We start from the raw sequence: 13,467 nt of genomic DNA, 5'->3' as shown, positions 1-13,467 counted from the left end.
TTTCGTGACATACCTCGATCGCCTGGATATAGTTTATTATTAATGGTGCATATTACCACAACCTGCCCCATAGCTCCAGTGAACATGCTGTTGGTTATAAGAGAGTATGTCCAAAAAAAGGTAATTAACAAAGCGACTATTCCAATACCAAAAAAAAAAAAACCCCCCCAAAAACAACACCGACTTGGCATGGCCCAGGGTAGAACACCCTTTTTTGTTATTATTGGAAATGAATAGAAGCTCGTCAGTGTTGTGCTTTCTGGTTGGTGCAGGCCCAGAATCTAAGTGCACTGTCAGGATCCCGCAGTCTGTCGTGCTGAGATGTCGTTGCCTGGTTGGTGACATAACGCCTCAGCCAGCCAGCGCTGGTTTTCCACCGATATGATACGGCACGAAGGGCCCTTCCTGCTCTGGTCTCGTGTCCTGGCATTCCCCACCATCCTCACCCTGGTCGATGATCTCTGGTCCGGCCAAATAAAGCGGGCCGCGCTTGCCCTCCGCGTGGAAGCTCTTGTCTCCCCTCTCATCCTAGCCAGCCATTGCTGTTCTCTTTATATGAAACCTCCTCCAGGCAGCCTTCCCTCCCTGCCAGGTCCGGTGCCCCCGTGTGCTTCCACTGCACCCTCTGCTTACCCCTTTGGACACACACATCATACGAGGTTCTTCACTTCCTATTTCTTATCTGTCTTCCCTGACTCGCATTAGCCCAGGAAGAGCCAGAATTGGTATTGTTTGCTTTGGGGTAGACACCCTGATTCACAAGACAGTGCCTGACATAGGGCAGACACTCAACAACCGTTTGAGGGAGAGAGAGGTAGGAATGACATACTTGGTGACAGTGGAAACTAACATATACAGTGTCTAATCTTTACAGTTTATGAGGTACTTCCATATGTATCACCTTGCCGAATCCTCACGGCAGCTCTAGAAAGTAGATGTCTTGATCCCCTTGTACTGACATGCAAACAGCAGCTTGTCCCGGGCTCCGTGTGCCGACACGCCCCCTGGCTATTCCAGGGCCAGTCTATAAAACAGCAGTTAGAACTTGTCACAAAAGCAGCGTGTCTTTCTTGTCCTAACCAACTGGACCCAGAGGGAGAATGGACAGATTTCCTCTCCCTTTCCTCCTCCGTATCCTCCCTCCCCACACGTTTCCAGTGAAAGCCTTACAGTGACATGTGATGGCTCCTTTGCAAGTTCAAGGTGCTTGTGGGGAATCTTTTGTATTCTTGGGGGAGTAGAACTTTTGGAAAAGGAGAGAACTGGGGCGTGCGGTTCAGGTAAAGACCTTGAGCGAATTGAATAAGTAAGATTGTGATGCATCGGGGAATGAGAAATAAGGAAGTGCGCGGGGTGGGAGGTGTGTGAGCCCCCGCGCTGAGCAGGTGGGCAAGAGGGTGTGTGTGGGGCTGGCTTGGTCGGCCAGTCAGGGCCGCAGAGCCGGGACGGGCTATGTAATTTAACAGGTGAACAGATCTTCGTAACAGACTGGGGTGTTCTCCACAGGCCTGCAGGGCAGCGGGGTGGACGCGAGGGAGCCGGCAGCATCTTTAGACACGGAGCTGGGTTACCCGGAGTGTGGGCCCCGCATCAGCTCCACGAGGGCGGGTAGGACCATCAGAGGAGAAAGAGAGAGATCTGGGCAGCATTTCCTAAACGTGAAAACTTCGTTTCGATACTCAGCCCTGCTCCGTTCTGGGTACTCCTGGCAGTGTTGCCGGAGGGAGGCGTTTTTAAATTTCAAAGCGAAATTAGTTCTGTCGCGACAATGGAACGTTAGACCGACTTCACAGATCCCTTCATGGCGCCTCAGTTACTTGTGCTTGGTTGTTTGCAGGAGGAAGATACACTGGCACTTACCATGGTTTTATTGGGTGGGGGCGGGGGCAGGAAGAAGTGCCTTCCACAGAGCAACATTCAGAGACCAGAGCAACTCAGGGAGGTCAAGGTAGGCTAATGGCATCATTCATTCATTCATACATTCATTCATTTAACAAAGATTTCTTGAGCACCTACTGTGTGCCAGGCACTGGTTAGCACTGAGATAATGATGATAGCGGCGAAAAAACAGGCACGATCTTGATTATCATGGAACCTGAGTGACAGGTACCCGATTAGGAACCGGGCCGCACAGCAGGAGGTGAGCGGCGAGCCAGCCAGTGAAGCTTCATCTGTATCTGCAGCCGCTCCCCAGCACTAGCATCACCGCCTCAGCTCCACCTCAGATCATCGGGCATTAGGTTCTCATAAGAGCACGGGTCCCTGGTGCCAGAAAGTTTGGGGACCGCCAGACAGCAGCACATAAAAGGCAGTGGACTAGAGAATGGGTTTGGCCTTTGAGGATCAGGAGGAGGGCAGGTGTGGCCCAGGGTTGGGGTGGGGGAGGCGAGCAGGCGCAGCCCGGAGGCCTTCAGTTTGGCCCCTCTCTGCTCTGGATAGTGTTCATCTCAGAAGTCTAGGGAAGCTCTTGATAACCCCTGTGAGTGTCCCCAGCCCAGGGCATCCCACGAAGGCCCTCGTCCCTAAGGATCGCCTGTTCCTTTCCCTTCCTATTAATGTCACTTGGGGAGGGGAATAAATGAGGATATACAATGACAGCTAGTTTTAGTGAACTTGAAACCACTAGTTATTTCAGGTACCAAAAAGCTTGAAAATATGCCCCAGGGTCTATAAAATAACTTCGAGTAAAACCGATCTTAAAACAGATGATCTGGCTTAGTCCGCTGTGGGCCACACGTGCCAGCCTTGGGAGCTAAAGAACTGGTCATGAATACAGCCAGGTAGTGGATGGCTTCCCCGAGTCCTGGGGAAGGTTGCCCCCGAATTAAGTGGAGCCGTTTCCTCGGGGTCTGTGGTCAGTCTCTCTTTCTACTGTTGTCCCCCCATAAGTTTGAGAATGCTGGTCCTCTCGACCAGCAGGGTGGCCTCAGGCCTGTGACCTGCAGCAGAGCCCTGGGTCCCAGGGTCTCCGTGCTGCCTGCATATGGCGTTCGGAGGCAGGTCTCCTAGGCAGGGCTCGCAGCCAGCACCATCCCCCTCACTCTTCGCCCGCGTGCTCCGTGAACCGCCTCTCCCTTCCTTTTAGAAGACGTGAACTTTGAACTTAGAAGGAAGAGAGTGCTTTAGTGTTGTGTAAACACCACGGTTAGAAGGATCGCCTTCTAAACTTTTACTACCTGCAGGGACAGGTGGATGCAGGAAAGGCTGACTTTTTTTCAAGGCTACGTGTTACGCAATGGAGTAGAATACCTTTGAAGCTGCAGGAGAGCATAGCTCATCCACAATCATATTACGCCAGAGTTTCCCTTTATAAGATCTCATTTGCTTCAGTAGGAATTTCTGTGCCCACATTTAGCCGGATCTCTGGGGTGAGTCGTTATCTCCAGTCTGCAGTTGAAGTAAGCAGTTTTGTTTTGTTTTGTTTTAAAGGTACTCTCCTTTCAAAGTTTTCCTGAGATGCCTTAATCCAAAGCAGTTATCTCCAGAGCTGTTTCGTATGGATTGTCGTGATCGTCTAGCCTGTAACCTTGTGCCCGTGCCTGTGAGGAAGGAAACAAACGAGAATGTTCTCTCTACCCACTTACGAAGTGGAGGTAGACAGTGAGGGAACGGCTCCCGGGGAGCGGTCTGTGCTGAGCTTGCGTCTGGGACAGTGACCAGACAGATGGAAGGAGAAGTGCAGGATATTTTTAGCATCCGGGGCCGCTCCGAAACGGTGCGTTCTTCTCCCCAGCCCCAGTAATTCCAGCAGGGAAATTCAGCTGTAAGTGCATTTCCTCTAATTCAGTGTAAGCCGTCGTCGCTCCTGTATTTTACGTTAGAATACGCACGGCGGATGCTGAGTTGCCGGTTTGATGCAGTAGCTTGGAAACACCCACAATTCAGTCTGAATGTGTGACATGACTGTGAGGGCCTCGGAAGGGGCCCCTGGGTCCTACCGTGGCCTGGGGACCAGTCCTTTCCCTCAGGAGTGTGGTTCTCCCTGGAAATTGGGGCTCGGGGACATAGTTCACCCTCTCTTTTCCTGCGTGGGGCGACTCAAGCATGTGTTGAAGTTCTGATGTTGAGAACGTGACCTCCACAGTTAGGTTCAGATCATTTCTGGTGCACCAATTTAAACCACTAGCAATGTTAGATCGATTAAAAAATCAAGCGAGGCTATAAATCGAGCACCGTTTTAAAGAAGCGGTAATAGGAAGGGAGCCTGTCTGAGATGTATGGGCTGCCTCTCAAGTCCCCTTTGCAGACCGAGGGGCTTTTTTTGTCTGTGATGAGAAAAAATGTGAGTCGCTTTCTAGACGAGGGTTTTTACCCCTCTTCAGTAAACTTCTGCTTGGCTGGTCATCGTTTGAGTTGAGTTGATCTGCTGGCCATCCGAGCTCGAGCTCGTGGTGCCAGTAAGAGCATAGGGGAAACCACATGGGGTGTGGAGGACACACGGACCGGGGGCGGGAGGCCGGACTCTCGCCTCTTCCCTCCAACGCCCCCCTCAGCACATTCATCCACCCCGTGAGTGCCCTGTGATACGGGGCAGGTTGCCAGGCCCCTCTCTCTCCCCGAGGCGCAGGGCACAGCACACGGCTCTGAAGTCAGGCCGCCTGGGTCTGATCCGCCCTCTGCCACTCACTCGCCGCGTGACTTTGGACAGGTTACAGTGACTTCATGGCTTTGCGCCTCGGTTTCCTCATCCATAAAATGAGAATGGTAACAGCACCCAGCTCATAGGGCTGCCGTGGGGCCTGAGTAGGTTAATACATGTGAGGTGCCTGCAAGGTGAAGGGCGTTTCCTGGGACGGATCGCAAACCTGCATTCCAGGTGACAGAATCTGGTACTATTTCTCTTACCCCTTCAGGCTGCTTTGCCTCTGAGTGGCAGATAGTAAATGTGTTCGTGAGAGAGCCAGTCAGGGCGAGCAGATGGACCGAGGAAGCCAGAGACGGGGTGGGCTCTGGGTGCCCTTCCGAGCGTGGAGTGGGGCCCAGGGTGGTGCCTCCTGCTCCTGCACAGCAGCCCTCGCCTCGCCAGAAAGGCGGCTGCTCTCGGCCCCCCACGTGGAGCACATGCCCCAGCGTCTCCCGAGGTGACCTATACCATGGACACGGGCTGCAGGTACACAGCATAGCGGACCTGGAGGTGATGCCCCTACAGACTTGCCGAGGTCTTCAGGCAGTATTTGCCAGTTTTTCTGCACGTTCGAGGGTCGTCGTCAGATTTGTGGGGGCCAAGGTCTTTACTAGCTTGTTCTTTGTACCGAAAACTCCTTCACTGAAACTTTTCGCTCTCAACCCACATTCTTCCAAACTCTCAGCTCGCTTCTCCGAGGGCCCAGCTGGCTGCCCTCTGAACAGACCAGCATGCTGCTCCCTGCAAATCAGCTGATGTTTTGTGGCTTTCTGCAGAGGTTTTCAGTGAGAGAAAGTATGTTTAGGGGGAAAGAGCTTGTGTCTCCTTTCCAGAATTTACTTACGGTTCTGCCCTACATGGTGGAGAACCCTGTTCTCTTACGTGGTTCCTCCACCCAATCTTCCGTGACGGATGATACCTTTAAAGGCTGCTTCTGGGCAGGAGATGGTCCTTCTGCCACCCCGTGGGAACTGGTAAGGGCACCTACCGATCCGGGGAGACTAAGCACGTGGGGCATCTGGGACTGGAGAACCAAGGTATGAGAGCAGATAAAGTTGTGTTGATGGTCTTGCAAGTCACAAACCTGGAATTTTGTCAGATCTCTGTGGGCAGGGAGGGAACTGTCCCGAATAGGTAATTAATGTCTTGCATTGACTTTACAGTGAGAATGGTAAATTTTTTTTATCACTCTAAATCGTTAGCCCAAAAAGTCTAGAGAAGGCCAGCCACTTCTGGTGGCCAAAACCAAGCGTTACCCAGTTTTTTGCAAACAAACCTGGAAAGTCTGTCTTCTCCGCCTTGGAGGGGCTTTGCCGCTAGAATGGCTGTGTGAGGCTGCCACCTTGTGGCCAGCACCAGACAGTGCGTGTGTGACCTGTTGCCGGATCCTCTCTGTGAAATATATTAATTTTCAAGGCCGCCTACAAAGACTTCTCAGTCACTGTCTCACTACAGATATCATCCCATCGCCAGGGCCTAACCATTCTGTTTTGGCATCTGTCGAGTCTGTACTTCGCTTCCTTTGATTTCAGAGGCACTGCCATCCAATAAACTTCCTGGATGAAAGCCCGTTAGTGGTGCCTGCTCTTCCAGGTTCCAGCTCCTCTCTCAGAAGACCCCCGAGCCCAGCCCCTCTGCCCTGACTGGGCCTTTACACGTGTTCTTCTCTTCTTCACCTCTTAAGTGCTAACACCTGCCCGATCTTAAGGTTCATCTCAGGTATCACATCCTCCCGTATCACATCCTCCTGAGAGAGGGAGGGAGACAGGGAGAAATTATGAGGGAACTTAACCCACTCCCTTGTAACCGGGTGCTTTTCTTCCTCTCATAAGCTACTCAAGAGTAAAGACGTTTTATTTCTATGCCACAGTGTCTGGCATTTAACTATCAGTCACTAATTGTTAGAAGCAATAAAGAGAGAGTCTATAAAAACAGGCAAAGCCCCGAATCACGAGGTGTTCCTCTCAGCTGCGATGGAGCTCGGGAGAAAGCTAAGTTAAGGTCCAGGGCCCCTGGAGCGAAGGCCCTGCATGTCAGGGCGGATGGCAGGGAAACTGTCACCTGGCTAAGCAGCACTCATTAATGTACCCTAAGTACCATGCATATCCTGGGACTCAAGAATTATTTGCTGATGAATCGAATTCCTTATTTGATAGGCTGCGTGGCTGCGGCACACCCTAAAATTTCTACTAATATGTGTGCCGTATCCGTGGGTATAAGGTGCTGTGCGGGGCGCTGTGAAACCGTCGAAGAAGCGGGTGTTGTTCTGTGCCCGCAGGTGCTGATAGGACTGAGAAGGCACAAACGGACGTGCCACAGGGCAGTGTGTGGTCAGTGGCTCAAGAACATGGTGGTGATTAAACAAGAGAGTGTATGCAAAAGTGCCTCCACCCCATCAGCGTCCCCGCCCCACAGCCCGAGATTCTGTTGCTCCACGTCATACATCATGGGTACCCAGCCCTTCACGATAAGGCTCACCTCCCCAGCCTCAGAGGTCCCCCGCCCCTGAGCCCCAACTGCAGAGACGGCAAAAAAAAGAATGCACCGTGTTGTCTGTGTAGCACACACGGTTTCTGAACCACGCTCTCCTCCCTGTCTCCCTTCCTGGTCCAACCTGTTCTTCCTTTAAAACTCTCTTCTTCCTTCACAGTTCAGCCTAGACTTCGGCATAAAGCCTCCCGGCTCCGGCTCTGCAGGCAGAGCAGCCTTGCCCTCCGCCGGGCCTCCAGGCTCCCTGTCAGACCCGGCTCCTCACGGGAGCGGAGCGTGTTTCCCTCTAAGGGACGTGAACCTCCGGCCGCGAGGACCCCGTCTTTTTTCCTTTGCGCCCCTAGCACCTGACACGACACGTGGCATGGCGTGCTTGTCCGGTAAATGTCGTTGATCGAGAGGACCAAACACATTCTGGGGATACAGTAAACACGCGACGACTTTTGCGCCGTGAAGACTGTGAGTGCACAGGGGGCGTGCGGAGCCTCCGGTCCAGGGAGCCTCCACAGAGGGAGCGGGAAATCTTGAATGGGACGGCTTCGTACATCTGAAACGGGCAGAGGAGAAGAAGATGCCCAGGCGGGGTCGCTCAGTGTCTCGATGGCCTGCAGCTCGCCCTCCTCCTGAAACAGAGCAGAGGGAGGGAGGCCGCAGAGCAGGGCGGTGGAGGTGGCTCATTTTAGTTGGCACAGAGGGTTTATTTGAAGGAAGTAGAGAGAAGGGCCTGAAGGGCCGGAGTCAGGTGTTGGAGGGGCTTCAGATGCACTCCAGCCTCCTGCGAGCAGTGGGCACCACGTCTTACTTTTGAAAACCATGGCGACTTGATGGAGAAGGTGTTGAACGTGGGAGCCGCTTTGTGGCACCGCTTTCATTTTATATCATGGCACTGAGGCCCACGCAGTGACCAAGACACTCAGGACCCCGCGCTAAGGAAGCCTCTCTTCTGCTTACTGCCCCGCCTGTAAGGGCCGGACCTTTTGTAAACGAAGGCTTTTTCCTTCTGGCGCTGCCCTTGACCTGGCTCTGAGCTGTTGATCCTTCGGGTCCATTCAATTCTGTTCTGTCCCTCTGTCCTCGTGACTGGTAGGGACCCGGAAGGTGGTGGCACCCACACAGCAGGTGGCCTCCAGAGCTGAGTCACCGCCCTGGGCACAGTGCCCTGGCGAGGCCGACTCAGGCAGACTGGGAACTCGCCACCTTGCCCAGCTCTGTAAGGGCTCCCAGTGCCACAGTGAGAGCAGAGAAAAAAATGGATTCTTTTATGCATCAGGAGTATCACTGAGCTGATAAGGAAGTAAAAGAAAGCCATTTGAAGAACCGAAGAGGAAATTATCCTAATGTAATCTCTAGCCGGTGTCTTTGGCAAAGCACAAAGAGTTTCTCTCACAATTATATTTACGACCCGTGGTCATTTTATTTAAATATCCCAGAATTATCCACTTATGGATATCTTTAAGAATGGAATGAAGAGGATTTTAAAATGTTTCAAAATTCTATTTGACCTGTGAATTAAGAGAGCCTAAGGAATAAAATGATAAGGAGAGATAGCTAAGCTGTTCATATTTTAGGAAATGACCAAATGAGGTAGAGGGCTTTTTTTTTTTTTTAAGTTTTTGTTATTCGTAGATACCCCGATGGATTTTGTTTTTAAAAATAATGGTACTTTTATTTCTTTCCCAGAGAAGATAAAAAATGTAGTGTTCCTTTTGAAAGGAGGTTTTAAAAAAAAAAAAAAAGTCTGGCTTGTTTGTTACACCAGTGAACAGAGATGACCTCAGTCTCAAAAAAAACAAGCTAACTGTAATATCTCTCCTTGTCTGGCGAAATAACCTTTTTCAAGTAGCAAAAGAAGTCTGAATCGGGCAACCTAGTCATCATTTCAGCTGATCAGAATTTTCCCAAAAAAAAAAAAAAGCCCTCTCCGTATTCATAATTGAACAATAACTCTTAGAAAATACCACCGGCTTACTCAGTTCCTATAAGGCCATAGAAAAGTCTGGTGACAGTTAGTCAGTTGCCCAAATACAAATGCTGTACGAGACGGTTAACTGTGCTGACAGCACCGTGAGCTTTCAGAAATGGCGATGATAGGATCACGCCTCTTGCTTTTTGAGCATGGAATTCTTTAACTTAAAAAAAAAAAAAAAGTTTAATTTATGATTTCGATCGATCAAGGCTGAATCGAAACGCATTTTGACGTTCGAGGTCAGTGGATTCTAGATTGCGTCCCAAGCACAAGAATCGCCGGACTCACTGGATTTGGGAGTGCGGTTTGGGGGAGGAGAGGGTTTTAAAAAGAAGGGAGCTTTATTCTTTAATTTTTAACCTGTGCGGCGTGGGAGAACTAACCCACTTTTGGACAGAGATTGCAAAAAAAGCCAATCCTAGGGGCGATGGTACAGAAAGGTCACACGCGTTCAACACCCAGTCCGGGGTGCCCGGCCTTCGAGAAGGCCGCTCCGATCTACCACGGTGACCGTGTTAAGTGTCGAAGCCGTGAGAAGGAACCTGGGAAGCCCTCGGGCACGAAGGAGTTAAAAAGGCAGAGACATCCAGTGAGCGAGTTCCCGCCTGGGCACGGGTTTGTTTGTCCTGGCCTTCTGAAGTCGGAGCCAACATTCTTGATGGTTTTGAATGATTCAGAGTGTTTCTCTCTTGGCAGGGCCGCTTTCCACATACGGGCTTGTGACTGAAACCCCTTAGGTGAGGTCCAGAGCAGGACCCAGCCTCGCGCTTCGGGTCACATTTTAGAATCGTCGTATTTTAAAAAGACCCAAAGGAAAACTGTCAAACACAGCTTGCTTGTCCCAGAGACGAGGAGACTGAACGCGGGGACTTCGGTCGCCAGAGGTCACAGAGCCGGAAGGAGCGGCCAGTCCCGGCCAGGTGACCTTCCCCTGGCCACGCAGCTCCTTGCCCAAGCCCTGGGAGGGGGCCCAGGCGGGCCCTGGGCCTCCCAGGTGGGAGAGGCCGCTCACTCTTTGAAGAACGTTCAAAATTACTTAGGTCAGAAAGGAGAACCTCATTTTTACAAAATGAAACAAATCAGCTACTTATTGGTCACAGGCAGCTTTTTCGAAATGTCCCTTGTTAGCGTGTGACTCCTATGAGCTCCTGGGTAGAAATGTATTAAGATTTCTGTCTATATGCCAAAATAAGAGACTTTCTCTCTTTTTTCTTTTCTTTTCTGTGGATTCGAATTCACTTATGCCATGCTAGTTCTTATTAAAACAAACTTTGACTCCTTCCCACAGGAGAAAATTGAGCAATGTTCTAAGAACGCGCTGTACCCTTTCAGGCACTGAGTAAATGTAATATTTAGAAGATGCTCTAGAAACTTTTGCAAGTGCCTCTTGGTAGCAGAGTAAAGGGGGAGACGGAGCTCGAGGAGCTGGGCGGGCTGCAGGAGGAGGCTGGGGTGGAGGAGGCAACCCCCCGCCCTCTTCCTGCCTGGCTTCTGGAAGCCCACGGGAAGAGACTCATTTCCCAGAAGCCCGGGCGGGAACCTGCGGGGCCCACCTGGGACAGTCAGGGCCTGTTCTCCTCCAGACCCCGCACCTCCTCCGCCAGCGACGAGAGCCAGAGAGAAGGCCACACAGATCACTGCGCCCACTGACCCTCTCTCCCTCGAGCTCCCCCGCGCCGTAGGGGGGCCACGTGGCCTTTTTGGACAACAGCCTGAACCAAGAGATGGAGTGATTTATCTGAGGAGGACGAGCCCGTCATCAAAGGGGATCGGCACCAGATTCCTGCCCGAGGGAGCAAATCCTGCCCTCTCCCTTCCAGGTGGCATTTAAGCAACTGTCTCGTCACTTTGTCCTGTCAGTGGCCCAATTACTATACAACATGTTTCCCCGCCAAGAGTGTCCACTAAATATGTCCCAAGTATCCAGTTAAGCGTCTCCAACCTGATCTTTTCATAGGAGGAACCGATCCTTAGTCCCGGTAATAATACAGTGCCGTTTCCCTTCCTCTCAGCCCGCGTGGAGCAAAAATTGTCTTGTGTTGAGCTTCTCGCGTGATTCTGGAGATAAATAACAGTGTTTCTCCTTCTCATCACCCGTGCTGAGAAGGAGAATCACTTGGCCGTGTCCAGATCTCTCTTCCAGGGAGGTGGCTGTCTTCACGCGTGTCACAGAAAGGGGCACACCCTGGCTCCAGCCTGGTGGGATGGAGAGGAGTCAGGGGAGGGTGGTTTGACTTCAGTCTGCCTCGGCTTTAAAAAAATAATAATAATTCTTGCCTTGGTATATTGGTGCGCGCTTAAAAACGTATAAACTGGCAAGTTTGAAATTGAAGCTGTGGGTAAAATTTTCCTAACAGAAAGCTGGAAGAATGGAATAGAAAGCGTGTTGTTTTCTGCTTGAGGGTTTCGTGTTCTCGTTGGTTTAGAAGGCCCCCTCCCCTGCCCTTGGCTGTTTCGATCTTGGGGCGGGTGCTGTGTTAATGGCCTTCCTGTGTGAGGGGAAGGCACTGGGGAAGAGGACTGGCCAGCTCCTCCCTGCCCTGCTGGTCTCTTAGTCACGCTCGACTTCCTGTGCACTTGCCATCGTATGGAAATGTCCTCTGTGTCATAGCAGTGCATGTGACAGCCCCGCCTCTGCTTCACCTCCAGCGTGAGTGTAACTCAGCACGCGGGGACACAGTCATCCCCCTCTGGCCTTCTAAAGGAGCCAGGATCTGGGAATGGGACTCTTGGTGGAGCTAAAGGGCATTTCACAGGGCGTCACTTAATCTGTTCTGTTCGTCTCCAGCCAAAACTGCATTCCAGGCAAATGGCCACCTGTGTACCCTGCCCATTAAGGCAATTTGGGGGAACCCGGAGGGAACTGACCACCCCCATTTCCTCTTGCCCATTGCTCTGTAGGGTGGAGAAGAGTTGGCCCTTGGGAAAGCTTATACTGACCCCAGAGCCTGGTGCCTCACCTAGGGGCCCCCATAGCCTGTAGAGTTTCCCCATCCTGGTATCCGTCCCCTGTCATAACTGTAGACTTGTCTGTACCCCCCACTAGCTCGCGAACTCCGTGAGGAGCACACAGCTTTCCCAACTACTAAGTCTTAACAGACATTGGATTCTTCTGCTCTTCGTTAAATCTACACTTTCCTGCTGCAGTAAACACAATGTTACCTCCCCTCGCTGAAGCCCTCCCACTTTTTTCTACCTGCCCAGGCCACACCTGTGGAGCCCAGCTCAGGCCCCCTTCCTCTGTGAAGCTCCCCTCAACCCCAGCCAACTAGTCGGCAAACTCCAAACCCATCGAATTCTAAATGACCATGGTCCTCTCTGTCAGCATGACACACTTTAGCACTTCGTTCATTCCTATCTGTCAGACTTCGCTCCACAGGTAGATCATAAGGTCACCTGCGACTACGTCCACGTCACCTACTTAGACGTTCTCCGAGCAGCGTCCAGCACAGTGCTGGGCCCTTAGGAAGCAGTCTGTTGATGGATTTCGCTGGGTCTGTCTCTGTCCGTGGTGTGAGAGGTGATGCGTGGCTCTGCAGCCTCGCTGCTGGTTACTCCCTCCCGGAGAGCGAGCAGCGACTGTCCAGCGTGCAGCCACTCCCTGTACCGGGCTCACGGGCCCGGGCACTTCCTGCCTTTGCCCTCGGGGCCCCTGTCGACGCTGCCATGGGGTCGGTGTCTGCCGACACTGCACTCACCTGCCTCGTTGGCTCTCGTGCCTCCGAGCCTCGTGCAGCCCCTGCTGCGTGGTAAACTGAGTCAGCGGTTTGAGAAAGGCTTGGAATATCCTCATCGCAGTTTCGGATCCTGTCTGCCCACTCTTGACTCCTCTGTGACATCCCGTGGCTTATGTGCTACTCTTTCCTGCCACAGAAGCCCCCAGACCCACAGCCTCTATATACTGATGCCTAAGGCTATTTTAGTTTTTTGCACCAATTTTAACACGTTGGTTGTATATACTTTGGAGATTTTATCCAATACGTTATATGTGCTGTATCCCCAGAGGGGAATGTGGGGGGTTGGTTAACATTGATTGAAGTCGTCTGTGTACCTTGGGTTTTATTCGAGTTATATTTCTACAACTCTGAGAATTAACATTATTAGCCCCGCTCTGTCAGTGAAGAAACTACCGCTCAAAAAGGGTTAACTAGCTTGTCCAAGCCTCAGAGGGCAATTCCGAATTGAGGTCTGCCCGATCCCAAAGCTGATGCTGCTTGTCTCTCCATTCCCAGTGGAGATGTTCCGTGGACCGTCACTTCACAGCACTCGACATTAAAGAGCAGCGTGTAAGAACATTAACTCAGACGAGCTGGCGCTCATGAGGAAAGGCAAAACTAAGGGAAAGACACTTATTGGTAGATCGGATTCTAAGCAGGGATTGACAGAG

General features: G+C 51.7%; 1 long non-coding RNA gene across 5 annotated transcripts in view; it reads left to right on the top strand.

Annotated features, from left to right (window-relative positions):
* Window positions 1–13,467, top strand: part of LOC105290210 — a 35,407-nt gene that overhangs the window by 8,963 nt on the left and 12,977 nt on the right. Inside the window, exon 3 of one of the 5 annotated variants that reach the window (XR_002779639.1) lies at window positions 3,430–3,763. The exons of the other annotated variants lie outside the window; for them this stretch is intronic. This is a non-coding gene — a long non-coding RNA (uncharacterized LOC105290210). The remainder of the gene's footprint in view (window positions 1–3,429; window positions 3,764–13,467) is intronic. 5 annotated transcript variants of the gene reach the window in all.

The sequence above is a fragment of the Pteropus vampyrus genome, unplaced genomic scaffold (assembly GCF_000151845.1).
Source record: "Pteropus vampyrus isolate Shadow unplaced genomic scaffold, Pvam_2.0 Scaffold33, whole genome shotgun sequence".
NCBI classification, from domain to species: Eukaryota; Metazoa; Chordata; class Mammalia; order Chiroptera; family Pteropodidae; genus Pteropus; species Pteropus vampyrus.
This window is presented reverse-complemented; position numbering and strand designations above follow the sequence as displayed.